Raw genomic sequence first — 13,087 nt, forward strand, 5'->3', positions numbered from 1 at the left:
AAAAAATCTACCCTATGTAATAAATGCCTGGTTTATATTAACTGATATATCATGAAAAAAGTATACATTTCAATACCATGCAAAAATGATGTTTATTTAAACACTTGATATTTTAAAAAATGCTAAAAGGAAGGAATTTTGGCACCAAATAAAGGTCAAATAAAATAATTTCAAAATTTGAAAGATACCACAAATATTTAATATTAAAAGTTGTCATTCTCAAATGAAAAATTTAAAGCACATCAAGCATTAATTGTCCTGTCAAATAATTTTGAGGTATTCCTGTTGTGACTCAGCAGAAACAAACCTGACTAGTATCTGTGAGGATGTGGGTTCAATCCCTGGCCTTGCTCACTTGGGTAAGGATCTGGTGTTACTGTGAGCTCTGGTGTAGGTCACAGAAGTGGATTGGATTTGGCATTGTATGGCTGTGGCATAGGTCAGTAGCTGCAACTCTGATTCAACCCCTAGCCTGGGAACTTCCATATGCTCTGGGTGTAGCCCTAAAGAGCAAAATAATAATAATGTAATAATAGTAATAGTAGTAATAATAATAGTAATAACAGCAATTTTGAGCTCTTTTTCTGACAAACATTTTGAATGTAGAGACATTTCTTTAAATTTGCATTGGTATTGGTAGAATTGTTAAGAGTGCATCCAAAATCATCTTCAAGTTGAATACCAAGGTTCATATTGCTGTATTTCAACTCATTTCCTTTTTTAACAATACAAATATTTTTTGCTTTTTCCTATTTTGATTTTGCTATTGAAATCAATATTTCTCTTGCTAATTCAGATTTGAGATTTATTTCTAAGTCCATTTTGAATCAATCTATGACAGTTTTTTTGCCTGCACCCATGGCATGTGGAAGTTCCCAGAACAGGGACTGAACCTGAGCCACAGCAGTGACTCAAGCTGCTTCAGTGACAATGCCAGATCCTTAACACACCTCATAGTAAAAGAACTCTGACAGTTTTTACATCTTATTCTCTTTGCATTTTTTTCTGATAAACTATTTATAAGAAACGAAAGTCTATAGAGAATACTCAAACCCTGGAAAACACCAGTAAGCCTTATTGAGCAGTATTCAAATAATGTAATATTTGGATATCCTAGTAAATTTAACAGTACTACACAGATTACATGTTGGCATAGCTAATTTAAGGACTTATTTTGCTTCCAACTCTTATTTCTTAGAATATCACTCATGGAGTTTATATAATGTATTCAAACTTAGTAATACTCATTTTGTTTGCAAATGATTTACCATTAGCAGCAGACTGGCCCCATGAGCACATACTTATAATAGGGCAACTATGAGCAGACTGATGACATTTGTGACCACTTTCCTCCTGCACATCCTGTCCAAGTTCCCAGAAATGTCAACCTTAGCATGGCCTCCATCTGGCAGCACTTCCTGCTCTTGCTTTTAACTTGGTATCGAGAGATTGCTTCAAACCGGCACTGCTTGTCTGATGATTGCCAAACATCAATTCTCACAGGAGAAATCCCATTTTCTTGATTTTTTGACCGATTTTTCTTAGGCTTCAGAAAAAGAGCCTTAATATGCTCTTAGGAAGGAGCACTTCCTAAAGGAAGGCAGGCACACTGGCTGGGCCTTAGAATAATACTTTAGCATTCAGAGTGCTGGGAAGCTTCTGGGCACTGTTGGACCTTGCTCTTGGGAGTGGTTTTCCAGCTCAGCTCCTTTGTACTCTGAGTCCTAAGGAGAGAAGGAGCAGAAATAAGAAGACGGGGAAGGTCTTCACTGTAAGCTCTATGCCAAAGTAAGTCCTCTAACACTGTAGGACCAATAGTGGGGGCAGGGCTGCCATTTTATGAGCATCAGGAGCTAGTACATGTGGTATTGATGACCAAAACTCTTAGTGAGCCCCAGGGGAAGAGGCAGTAGGGAGATACTAGCTTCATGTGGGCTTGTAAGTAGCTAGGTCTGGGAAGCAGGTATATCTACTGGATCAGAAAGCATGAACATGGTAGCAATCCCATTGGTATGGGGAATTTGCTTATTAGCATATTTGAGACCCCTGGAAATCCCTAGAAAGGAGGTTTTGAGAGGGGTCAAGAGTTTTATAATGGAGGGTGGGGGAAATATGACTGTGAATGAGATTACTGATCACCCCTGATGTCACCATAGCAACATGTGTCTCAAGAAACCAAAAAGAATAAAACCCTTGGCATACAAGGCTCTCCTCTCCTCTTACTAACAAAAGCCTTTAATCAGCAAGCAGTTGACTATCTTCATGCTATCACATGTGCTGGGTATAAAAGGGCTAGATCAGGCCATTCATACTTCTTTGCATGACTGGAAAAGGATCGACCACTGCTTTCCTCAAAAGTTTGATATGAGCCTAGCAGCAAATTGTGTTGTTCCAAGAAGCCTATGATGATCTTGAAAGACTTTTAGGATGAGAAAATACTTGGGGACCCTTGACCAAGAGTTCAGTGTAAGTTTTTTTCTTTTGACTTTAAAAAAATTTTAATTTTAATTAATTAATTTTGCTTATTTATTTATTTTGTGTATAGTTGATTTACAGTGTTGTATCAATTTCTGCTGTATGGCATAGTGACCCAGTCATACATGTAACTTTTTAAATAGAGTTGATGCTCATCAAGGAGTATACCAGTTGACTAAGTTTTACTTTTATTTATAGTTTTTGTTTTGTTTTGCTATAAGAGTCAATTTCAGAGCACAAAGCATAATCTCTACCTTCTGACTTCAGTAGATATTATCAAAGATGCTGTATATAGTGCAAGCAAGTTAATGGAGAACTGTTTTCAAGAACGATATGATGATCACCTCTTACAAGGTGATGTATGAGCTGTCATGGTTGAAATCTTCTGTATGGTTTAGTTTCCTTAAGCAGTTTCTCATAGGTATTCATCAGTGTATTTTCTCCCCATTAATGCTTCAGGCTTGACCAGCCTGAAGAGCAAAATGACCTATGGAGGTGGCACATAATAAGCTAGAGTATTCAATATTAGATGGCTCAAGCCATTCATATTCATTTTACTGTGGATAAGCATATAGATCTAAATATTAAGCAAACATTTCACCACTGCATATGGAAGACACACAGGGAAGAAGGCATGAGACAGTAAAGCAGTTAAAACCCCTGGGGCAGCAGGTGGCTGCTTTTAACTCTAGCTACAGTGAGGGAAAGGGTGAGGGTGGTGAGGGAGGGCTGTTTCATGGTGGAGACAGGGCTTAATCTTAGGAAAAATGACTGCTGCGTGGTAGGGGAGTATTTCAGGCTGAACTCAGGATTAAAGGCCATTACCCCATCTGAGGACACACAGAGGCTCTGCAGAGTGAGGGCTGGTAATAGAGTCCTTTGGCATTGAAGGGGAATTGCCTCCTTAGTATTTCCTACATTTCTTGGTTTTGTGAAAGGCAAACAGGGGCAGAAATCACTAGAGCAATAAAAATGCTCTTAATGTTTTTGAGGCACGAAACAGGTAGAGTGAATTTTGAGCAGTTGTGGACAGCAGCTAGGAGCACTTTGAAACCAGAAAGCAAATGGTCTATTACGGGACCTGCGGGAAAGCTGGCAGCAAGACACCTCTATCACCTAGACACCCAAGCCAGACTTGGAGTCATTGACGACTCCTTTAATTTCTTCCTCTTACCCTCGGATGGGTTGTTTCTAGTTTTTTTCCCTCTTAAGAACTATATGGCTATGAATATTTTGTACATATTTCGTGGTGAATTTGTGCAAGAATTTCTATAAGATAATGCCAAATTGGTTTCAAAACTGATTGAGCCAACATAAAACCCAGACACAATACATGAATCTTGAACTAGGGAAAAAATGCAAAAGACATATATGGGACAATTGGGAAAATTTGAATGTGGAATGAACAGTGGGTGATACTGTGATTAGTGTTAATTAAAAAAATATGAATGGTATTAGAGTTACGTTAGAACATGTCCTGTCCTTATTCTTTCTTAAGGGCATTTAAGAGTGAAGTGACAAGATATTTATAGTTCATTTTCTTTTTTCTTTCTTTTTTTCTTTTGGCTTTTTAGGGCTGCACCTGTGGTATATGGATGTTCCCAGGCTAGAGGTTGAATCTGAGCTGCAGCTGCAGGCTGCAGCCACAGCAGCTCCAGATCTGAGCCACATCTGTGACCTACGCCACAGCTCACAGCTCATGGCAACGCCAGATCCTCAACCCACTGAGTGGGGCCAGGGATAGAACGTGCATCCTTGTGGATACTAGTTAGGTTTGTAACTCACTGAGCCACAACAGGAACTCCTATAGTTCATTTTCAAATGCCTCAGCAAAACAGTGTATATCTGGAGAGAGACAGAGAGAAGAGAGAAAAAGAGTGAAAGAGAGAGAATGGAGGAGGGGAGGAAGCAAACATAGCAGAATGTTGGTGGACCATTTACATATGTTTGAAAATTTTCAAAATAACAAGTTATGAGAAGAAAAAAGGGTTGGAATGATTAGGGCCTAGTTAGGAAAACAGAAACCACTCCAGGTATTTCAAACTGGGATGTTATTAAAAGGAATTGGTTTCACAGGCATTGGGAGGGGTGGAAGAGAGAAAGGAAGGAGGTGGGACTGGAGGACCAAAGGGAAGAATCAGTGATACCCAGAGATCTGAAGGTGCAGTGCCCTGGAGCTCCACCTACAAGCCAGTGCTGGGCGGCGAGACATTATTGCACTTGGTTCTGGACCCACCAAAGAAGAGGCAATATCTGGAGCACAGCTGGAACTGCTGAAAGTGGCACTGCCTCTCCCAGGCTGCTGCTATCCCGATCACCTCCCCATAACTACCACGGCCGCTTCATCAATAATTGCCACCAAGGGCCAACACCAGAGCCAGAAAACTCCCTTCCCCCTCCACCCTCTCTTCTCCACCAGCAACTTGCACTGGTGAAGCCTCAGGGGAAGCCAGCAGCAAAGGATCCTGGGAAATGCATTTTGCAGACTCCACACCCCAACAGAGAGCAGAGTAGGGAAAGAGGATGTGGTTCTCAGAGGATTTGGAAGCAATGGATATACACCCTCACCGGCAGTAAACAAGAGTTCCTTCTGCATCACATCTTTGTGAGCACTTGGTATCATCTGACTTGTAATTTTTTTGGTCTGGTGGGAGTTTTAATTTGTATCTCTACTCATTCATCATGGCTGGTTTACATGTGTCTTCCTAGGAGAAGCTAATTCTGACTCTTAAGCAGCTTCTCCTGCTCTATTCTGCCATTGTACTCTGGATTTCTGCACTGCACTCATTACAATTAACAAAGATATATTTGTTTGTGAGATGATTTGATTAATATTGATCTACTTCACCATTGTGTAAATTCCACCAGGGCGGCATGTGTCTTTTGTTTTCTGCCGTATTCCTAGAACCCAGCACATCGCCAGGCACATATTAGGTACTTTATTTACATGTTGGATGGATGGATGAAGAGGGGTCAGATATGCCACTAACTCTGTGTGATATGAGAAGAGGACTTAGGGGTTCCCTGGTGGCTCAGTGGGTTAAGGATATGACGTTGTCGCTACTGTGACTCGGGTGGCTGCTGTGGCATGGGCTGGATTCCCTGGCCTGGGAACTTCCACAGGCCAAAAATGGCATGGCCAAAAAAAAAAAAAAAAGGATCTAGACTGGATTAAGAAGAGGGACATTTCCCATTTCCCATTACTCCTGGTTATGAGATCTATCAGTCACTGTGTAGGGTGTGGTTAATACCAGAACCCCAAGGAGTTGTGCCATTCTTTATAATTTTTTCTATATATTTTTAATAATTTTGTTGCAAATATTAACTGTTAACAAATTGCATATAATTCCTTCTGTAACAAGTCACTCACAATTAATGAATTACAGAATCTGGAATAAAAAGGCCTCTGGATAGAGTTTGGTAGAGGGAGGTTGGAATTAACTGGAACCTCAGCAATAGTGACTGGCTGTTCTAGTTTGCCTGGCACTGGACTGTCCCAGGAAACCAAAACCATAAATCTCCTAGGAAAACCCAGGGATAGGTTGGTCACCTTAGCCAAATACCATTTGAAGTCACCACCCTCAGCCCCAACTGGGAAGCCATAAAGCATCAGCCTTTATAGGGAGGAATCTAACCTGATTTGAATTAATTAACTCTTCTGCCAGGTTGAAAACAGTGTTAAAGTTTAGGTTAGGACTTCTCATTGTGGCTCAGTGGTTAACAAACCTGACTAGGAACCATGAGGACGCGGGTTTGATCCATGGCCTTGCTCAGTGGGTTAAAGATCTGGCATTGCTGTGAGCTGTGGTTTAGGTTGCAGATGCGGCTTGGATCCTGCATTGCTGTGGCTGTGGTGTAGGCCAGCAGCTGTAGCTCTGATTCGACCCCTAGCCTGGGAACCTCCATATGCCACAGGTGCGGCCCTAAAAAGACCAAAAAAAAAAAAAAAAGATGTAGGTTAATTTTAAGAGATAGTATCTAGTATCAGTGTTAATATCAGGTCTATGGTTGTACATTGCGCACATTTTGGAGAGAGTTTTATTTGCCGTTTGTTACTTCTAATATTTATACATGACATGACCAAACTGATCAATAATTTTCAATGGATAATATTAGATGTATTTCTTAAAATTTTTAATCAAAATATAGTTGATTTATAATGTTGTGTCAATTTCTGCTATATAGCAAAGTGACTCAGTCACACACACATACACATTCTTTTTTTAATATTAGTTCCAATGGATAATATTAACTATATCAAGGGGAAAAACTCCCCTAACGAAAGAAAGGAGGCCAACAGTAAAGGTGCAGCCCCAGGGACAGTGGAAATTGTGGTCAATTGTGCTGGGTGACCCCAGAGGTTGTGTAGATGCTACGGGCCTCGCCCAAGTCTGTCACTTGGGCACCACGCCCATCTCTAACACCAGAAAAAGGACCTATTGCTTGAGACATAGCACTTGGTTACATGGACAGCATAGCACTTGGTGACATGGACCAAAAAATGTTTGAGTTTCCAGAAAGCATCTTCAGGCGGTAGAGTCAACTTCATGAATGCCACCTCCACTGAAGGGTGAAGTGGCTCAGTCTTGGCTGCATTTTGTGAGGCTTCGTGCAATAATTTTGTGAAGTTGCATTTACGAATTTTGTAGAACATCCAATAGAATCCATGGATGCCCATTAACTGATGTTATGGCAAATAGTGAAGTATTGAGAAGCCTCTGTCTTCTTTGTGAATTCTCTCCTCCGCTGACTCTGTTTACACCCCTCCCTCTCGATTAGTTGCTTTTCTCCTTTTAGGGCTGCATCTGAGGCATATGGAGGTTTCCAGGCTAGGGGTCTAATTGGAGCTGTTGCTGCCAGCCTACACCACAGCCATAGCAACGCCAGATCCTAGCCGTGTCTGCAACCTACACCATAGCTCATGGCAACACCGGATCCTTAACCCACTGAGCGAGGCCAGGGATCAAACCCTCAACCTCATGGTTCCTAGTCGGATTCGTTAACTACTGAGCCATGACGGGAACTCCACATTTAGTTGCTTTTTTGATTGCCCTTTCTTCCCTTTCCTCCCAGCACCCGGTCACCAGGATTCTCCCTTTTGTTTTCTGGCTGCTCTTTCTTATCCTTTGGGCTCCATTTCATCCTTGTCCTCAGGGCCACTCTGTCCTTGCTTGTCCTCTTCTCACTAAACACACTGCTCCCAGCATGATGTCATCATAGCATCATTTCTTAGAGCAAAAATATGATTTTGAAACAACTCAAGGTTTCAACAGGGCAGCATTTGATAAGTATAGGTTGTTCTTTAGGTGGAATACGGTGCAGCATTTGGTGAAAACTGCACTCTATGAATGCATTTATTGACCCAGAGAGATATTCATGGTATTGCTTGGTTAATAAACCATCTTATACTATTGCATGTATAATGTGGTCTAATTTGCATAAAAAATAGATAAATAGGCAGCGACACTTGAATGAATGTTCACCAAATATTAACAGTTTTTATCCCTGGGTGGCAGAATTATGTGATTTAAGCATTATTTCTGCTTGTCAACAATTTCTAGTTTTTCTACAAGGCACATCTATTTCTAGTGGAATAAAAAGAAATATATTCTGCTTGAAAAAAATTCTCTTAGGATATGAATCCCAGTCAGCCAGCTGACTGCATTAAATTCTGCAATAAATATTTAACCAATCATTTGAGGTGCAGAGTCAGCTCCACTCAGGGAAGAAGGCCATGCTCCGTTACCTACCAGTCTTTAAAGACAGATTTTTAAAATTCTGATAGAAGCCCACTTCTCTCTCTCCCCCCTTTTTTCCTGGAGACTTGTACTACAGAACAGTAATAAACAGGTAAGGAATGATCAGATCTTGACTATGGCATTATTTTATTGTTGCAATTATTATAAGAGCCTACCTCATGCAGAGTGTGGGATACATTCAACCCACAGGAAGGCACAAGACACCGAAGCACTCACTTTCAACTGCTTGTCCTGTCCCTGGACATATGTAACAGGTACCAACGCTTACACACTTAGACGAATGTTCTCAAAGCTACATGTAGCCTTTACTATGATTATAATAAAATATGATGTTATTATAATAGTAAATGACACTATTATTATTCAAAGCCTTTTTAGAGAAGTCTTTTCTGATCAGTAGTAATGATGGTTATTTTGGTAAGCAGTGGGTCTGTATGACTGCTCTATATGTGTTTTCTCATTTTAACTGCACTGATCTGATTTTACTTAAAAAGAGACAGGCTCAGCGAGGTCAAGCCACTTGCTCAAGATCAACTAGTAAAGGGTGAAACACATTTCAGACCATTTCTGCCTGGCTCAAAATCGAGTGAGGAAACTTGTCAATACTGTTTCCAGATTCACACAAAAATCTATCCTGTATCTTTATGGCCAACCATATTCTGACCTAAAGCATTAGTGCCCGGTTTCATTACCTGCCTTATTCTTCACGTTCTGCTCAGAAAGACTTCAGAGTTGAAGATTTGCCACCAAAAGTAATAGTTAAAAGAATGTACACCAGGCTCTGAAGACTTGACTCTTCTAAGAAATGAAACAAAGAACAACAAATCATCAGAACCGCTAAGGGATGGCTGTGAAAAGCATCACCTATTTGAACACGTGATTCCGAGTCTTCTTATGAAAGATAATTCATTGTTCTAAAAATTCTATCAATTTTGAAACTAACATGACATTTTAAATTAACTAAACTTCGATGAAAAAATATTTGCCGTACTTTCCATTGTGTCTCAGTCGGTTAAGAATCCAACCAGTGGGAGTTCCTGCCATGGCTCAGAGAAAAGGAATCTGACTAGTATCCATGAGGACACAGGTTCTATCCCTGGCCTCACTCAGTGGGTTAAAGATCCGGTGTTGCCATGAGCTGTGATGTAGGACAGCAGCTGCAGCCCCGATTCAACCCCTAGCCTGGGAGCCTCCATATGCCGTGGGTGCAGCCCTAAAAAGACAAAAAAAAAAAAAAAAGAAAAAGAAAGAAAAATGAAAAGGATCCGACTAGTATCCATGAGGATGTAGATTCATTCCCTGGCCTCGTTCTGTGGGTTAATGCATCTGGTATTGCGGCAAGATGCAGCAAATGTCATAGACACAGCTTGGATCTGGTGTTGCTGTGGCCGTGGCATAGGCTGGCAGCTGCAGCTCCAATTCAAACCCTAGCCTGGGAACTTCCATATGCTATGGGTGCAGCTTTAAAAAGAAAAAAAAATTTAAATCTTTGCCCCCAATTCTCTCATTGAAGAGTCCGAATGGTGTTTTTCAAAAAACCCATGGCTTTAAGTCAGAGACATTGAGCTCTGTCCCTCATCAGCTGTTTGGTCTCAGGCTTGTCACTCACCCTTTTGGAGTCTCAATTTCACCAACTTTGAGGTGGGTCTTGTACCAGCTTCATCGAGTTATTTTGAGAATTAAGGATGGGACAACCCATCTCTCACCTGGCCTATGAAGTCATTCTTCACGGAGCATGAGCGCTTGAGAGTTCCTGCTACCAGGAAGTAGTTTTGATCATCTATGGCTGATTAAATCATAGCGATAGTATCTCTTAACACAAGTTTTATATATGAAATGAGGTGCCAAGTTAACAGCCCAGGAAAACAGAAGGCTTATGTTTTTCTGCATAATAAACTGTGAGGAAATGAGTCAGGCCAGCTTTCCAGCCCCTCTGTGAGCATGGTGTGTTTATAAAATACCATGGACCTGCAGAATCTTCTTTAAGACACTTCTTTAAGTGTTGATCTGACTGAGGAATGGAATGCTACGGATCATTCAGAAATTTTCTTGAACCTGTAGTTAAATTCTAAAAGAGCCAGGTATGTTCAGTTTTTGCACAGGAATCCTATTATGTACCAGACACTAGTACGAAAGGTTCAGAAATAAGTAAGATCACCGCCCCCACTAGAGTCCTCAGTCTTGCAGGATGACAGAGGCACAAGCTGATCCCTTTAGTTGTCTGTAGCAGAGCCAGGACAGAAGATTGCCCAGATATGCTGGGAGCCCAGAAAGATGTCGCACTGATTTGCATACTGAATGTGACTGACGAAGATCGATGTTACTAACAATTCAAACCTCAATGAAGCTCCCAAGTGGGCTTCAAGAATATAACACAAGAAGTTCCTTTTGTGGCTCAGTGGGTTAAGAACCTAATGTTGTCTCCCTGAGGATACAGGCTCAATCCCTAGACTTGCTCACTGGGTTAAGGACTTGGTGTTGCTGTGGCTGTGGTCTATGCCTCAGCTGCAGCTCCCATTTGACCCCTACCCTGGGAACTTGCGTATGTCGCAGGCATGACCATAAAAATCATAAAAAAAAAAAAAAGAATATAACACAGAATTTCCCTGGTGGTGCAGCAGGTTAAGGATCTAGCTTTGTCACTCCTGTAGCTCAGGTCACTGCTGCAGCATGAGTTCTATCCCTGGCCCAGGAACCTTAATGTGCCACAGGCGCAGCCAAAAAAAGAATACAACACAGACATAGGACAGGGAGTCAAAGACATCAAATTTTTCCAGAGGGATGGCACCAAGGCCCACCCTGCAGCAAGGTGTCAAAAGAGCTGCAGAGCTAACACAGGGCAAGGGCACAACTCTGGGCATTTGAGGAGGAGGGGTGGTTCACTTCCTCTGTAGCACCTGCTAGGAGACAGACATTAAAAGGGAAAAGTAAGCAAGGCCTGGCCTGTCTTCCAGAAGCTTACAGTCTAGTGGGCTGGATTAGTTCCCTAGTATTGCTGTGACCAATTACAAGTTTGATGGCTTCAAAACACACAGTTCCAGAGGCTAGAATTTTTTTTTTTTTCTTTTCATGGCTGCACCTGTGGCAAATGGATGTTCCTGAATTAGGGGTGGAATCAGAGTGGAGGCCACTGGCTTACCACTGCCCCAGCAACACTGGATCTGAGCCACATCTGCGACCTACATAGCAGCTTGTGGCAATGCCAGATCCTTAACCCACCAAGAGAGGACGGGGATCAAACCTGCACACTCATGGATGCTCTGTTGGGTTCTTAACCTGCTGAGCCACAACTGGAACACCACAGAACTTTGTTTTTTTGATGTTGAGTTGTATGAGATCTTCATATTTGTGGATATTAACACCTTATTGGTCATGTGATTTGCAAATATTTTCTCCCTTTTAGTAGGTTGTCTTTTTGTTCCATTGATTTCCTTTGCAAAAGCTTTTAAGTTTAATTAGGTCTCATTTGCTTATTTTTGCTTTTATTTACTTTGCTTTAGGAGACAGATCCAAGAGACACTATTTCTGGTCTTACATTTAGGTCCATTTGGGGTTTATTTTTGTGTTTGGTGTTAGAGAATGTTCTAATTTAATTTTTTACATTTAGCTGTCCAGTTTTCCCAGAACCACGTATTGAAGAAACTGTCTTTCCTCCATTGTATATTCTTGCCTCCCTTGTCATAGATAAATTAACCATAGATACGTGGGTTTAGGAGTTCCCATCATGGTGCAGCAGAAATAAATCTGACTAGGAACCACAATGTAGCGGGTTTGATCCCTGGCCTCACTCAGTGGGTTAAGGATCTGGCATTGCTGTGGCTGTGGCTGTGGCATAGGCCGGCAGCAACAGCTCTGATTAGACCCCTAGCCTGGGAACCTCCATATGCCATGGGTGGAGCCCTATAAAGACAAAAGACAGGAAAAAAAAAAAAAAGATACGTGGGTTTATTTCTGGGCTTTCTATCCTGTTCCATTGGTCTGTGTGTCTATTTTTGTGCCAATACCATAGTGTTTTGATTACTGTGGCTTTGTAGTATAGTCTGAAGTCTGGGAGCCTGATTCCTTCAGCTCCATTCTTTTCCCTCAAGATTATTTTGGCTATTTGGGGTCTTTTGTATTTCCATACAAATTTAAAAAAATTTTTTTCCAGTTCTGTGAAAAAATGCCCTGAGTATTTTGGTTGGAATTTCATTGACTCTGTAGATTGTCTTGGGTAGTATGGTCATTTTAACAATATTAAATCTTCCAATCCATGAACACAGTACATCTTTCCATCTTTTTGTTTCTTTCATCAGTGACTTGTTGTCTGAATAGAAGTCTCTAACCTCCTTAGGTAGATTTACTCCTATTTATGTACATTTTGATGTTTTAGATTAATGTGATTCACACTTAACTCTGTATATATACTCAGCTTTTTGTTGCTATTCAATTTTTTTCTCCTAGGTTCACTGAAGTATAACTTACATACAGTAACAGTCCCCCAAGATATACAGCATTTTCATCATCCCAAAATGATTCTTCTTGCTGCTTTATGGTCAAGCCCCTTCCTCAATCCCTGGCCAAAGGCAACCATGCTTTCCATCACAATAATTTACCTTTTCTAGAATTTTGTGTAATTAAAATCATACAGTATTTAATTTTGTGTCTCATTTATTTTATTAGTTGAAACTTTTTTTTTTGACTTTTTAGGGCCACACCCACAGCATATGATAATTCCCAGGCTAGGGGTCAAATTGGAACTACAGCTACCAGCCTACACCACGGCCACAGCAGTGAGGGATCCTAGTTGTGTCTCTGACCTACACCACAGTACACAGCAAGGCCGGATCCCCAAACCACTGAGTGAGGCCAGG

The 13,087-nt window shown here is 41.1% G+C and overlaps 1 long non-coding RNA gene across 3 annotated transcripts in view; it reads right to left on the reverse strand.

Annotated features, from left to right (window-relative positions):
• LOC106505903 overlaps positions 479 to 13,087 on the reverse strand; it is a 46,432-nt gene continuing 33,823 nt past the window's right edge. For all 3 annotated transcript variants that reach the window (XR_002338415.1, XR_002338414.1, XR_002338416.1), the window contains 2 exons: positions 8,927 to 9,032; positions 479 to 1,724 (listed from right to left, as the gene is read on the reverse strand). This is a non-coding gene — a long non-coding RNA (uncharacterized LOC106505903). The remainder of the gene's footprint in view (positions 1,725 to 8,926; positions 9,033 to 13,087) is intronic.

The sequence above is a fragment of the Sus scrofa genome, chromosome 14 (assembly GCF_000003025.6).
Source record: "Sus scrofa isolate TJ Tabasco breed Duroc chromosome 14, Sscrofa11.1, whole genome shotgun sequence".
In the NCBI taxonomy this organism is placed as follows: domain Eukaryota; kingdom Metazoa; phylum Chordata; class Mammalia; order Artiodactyla; family Suidae; genus Sus; species Sus scrofa.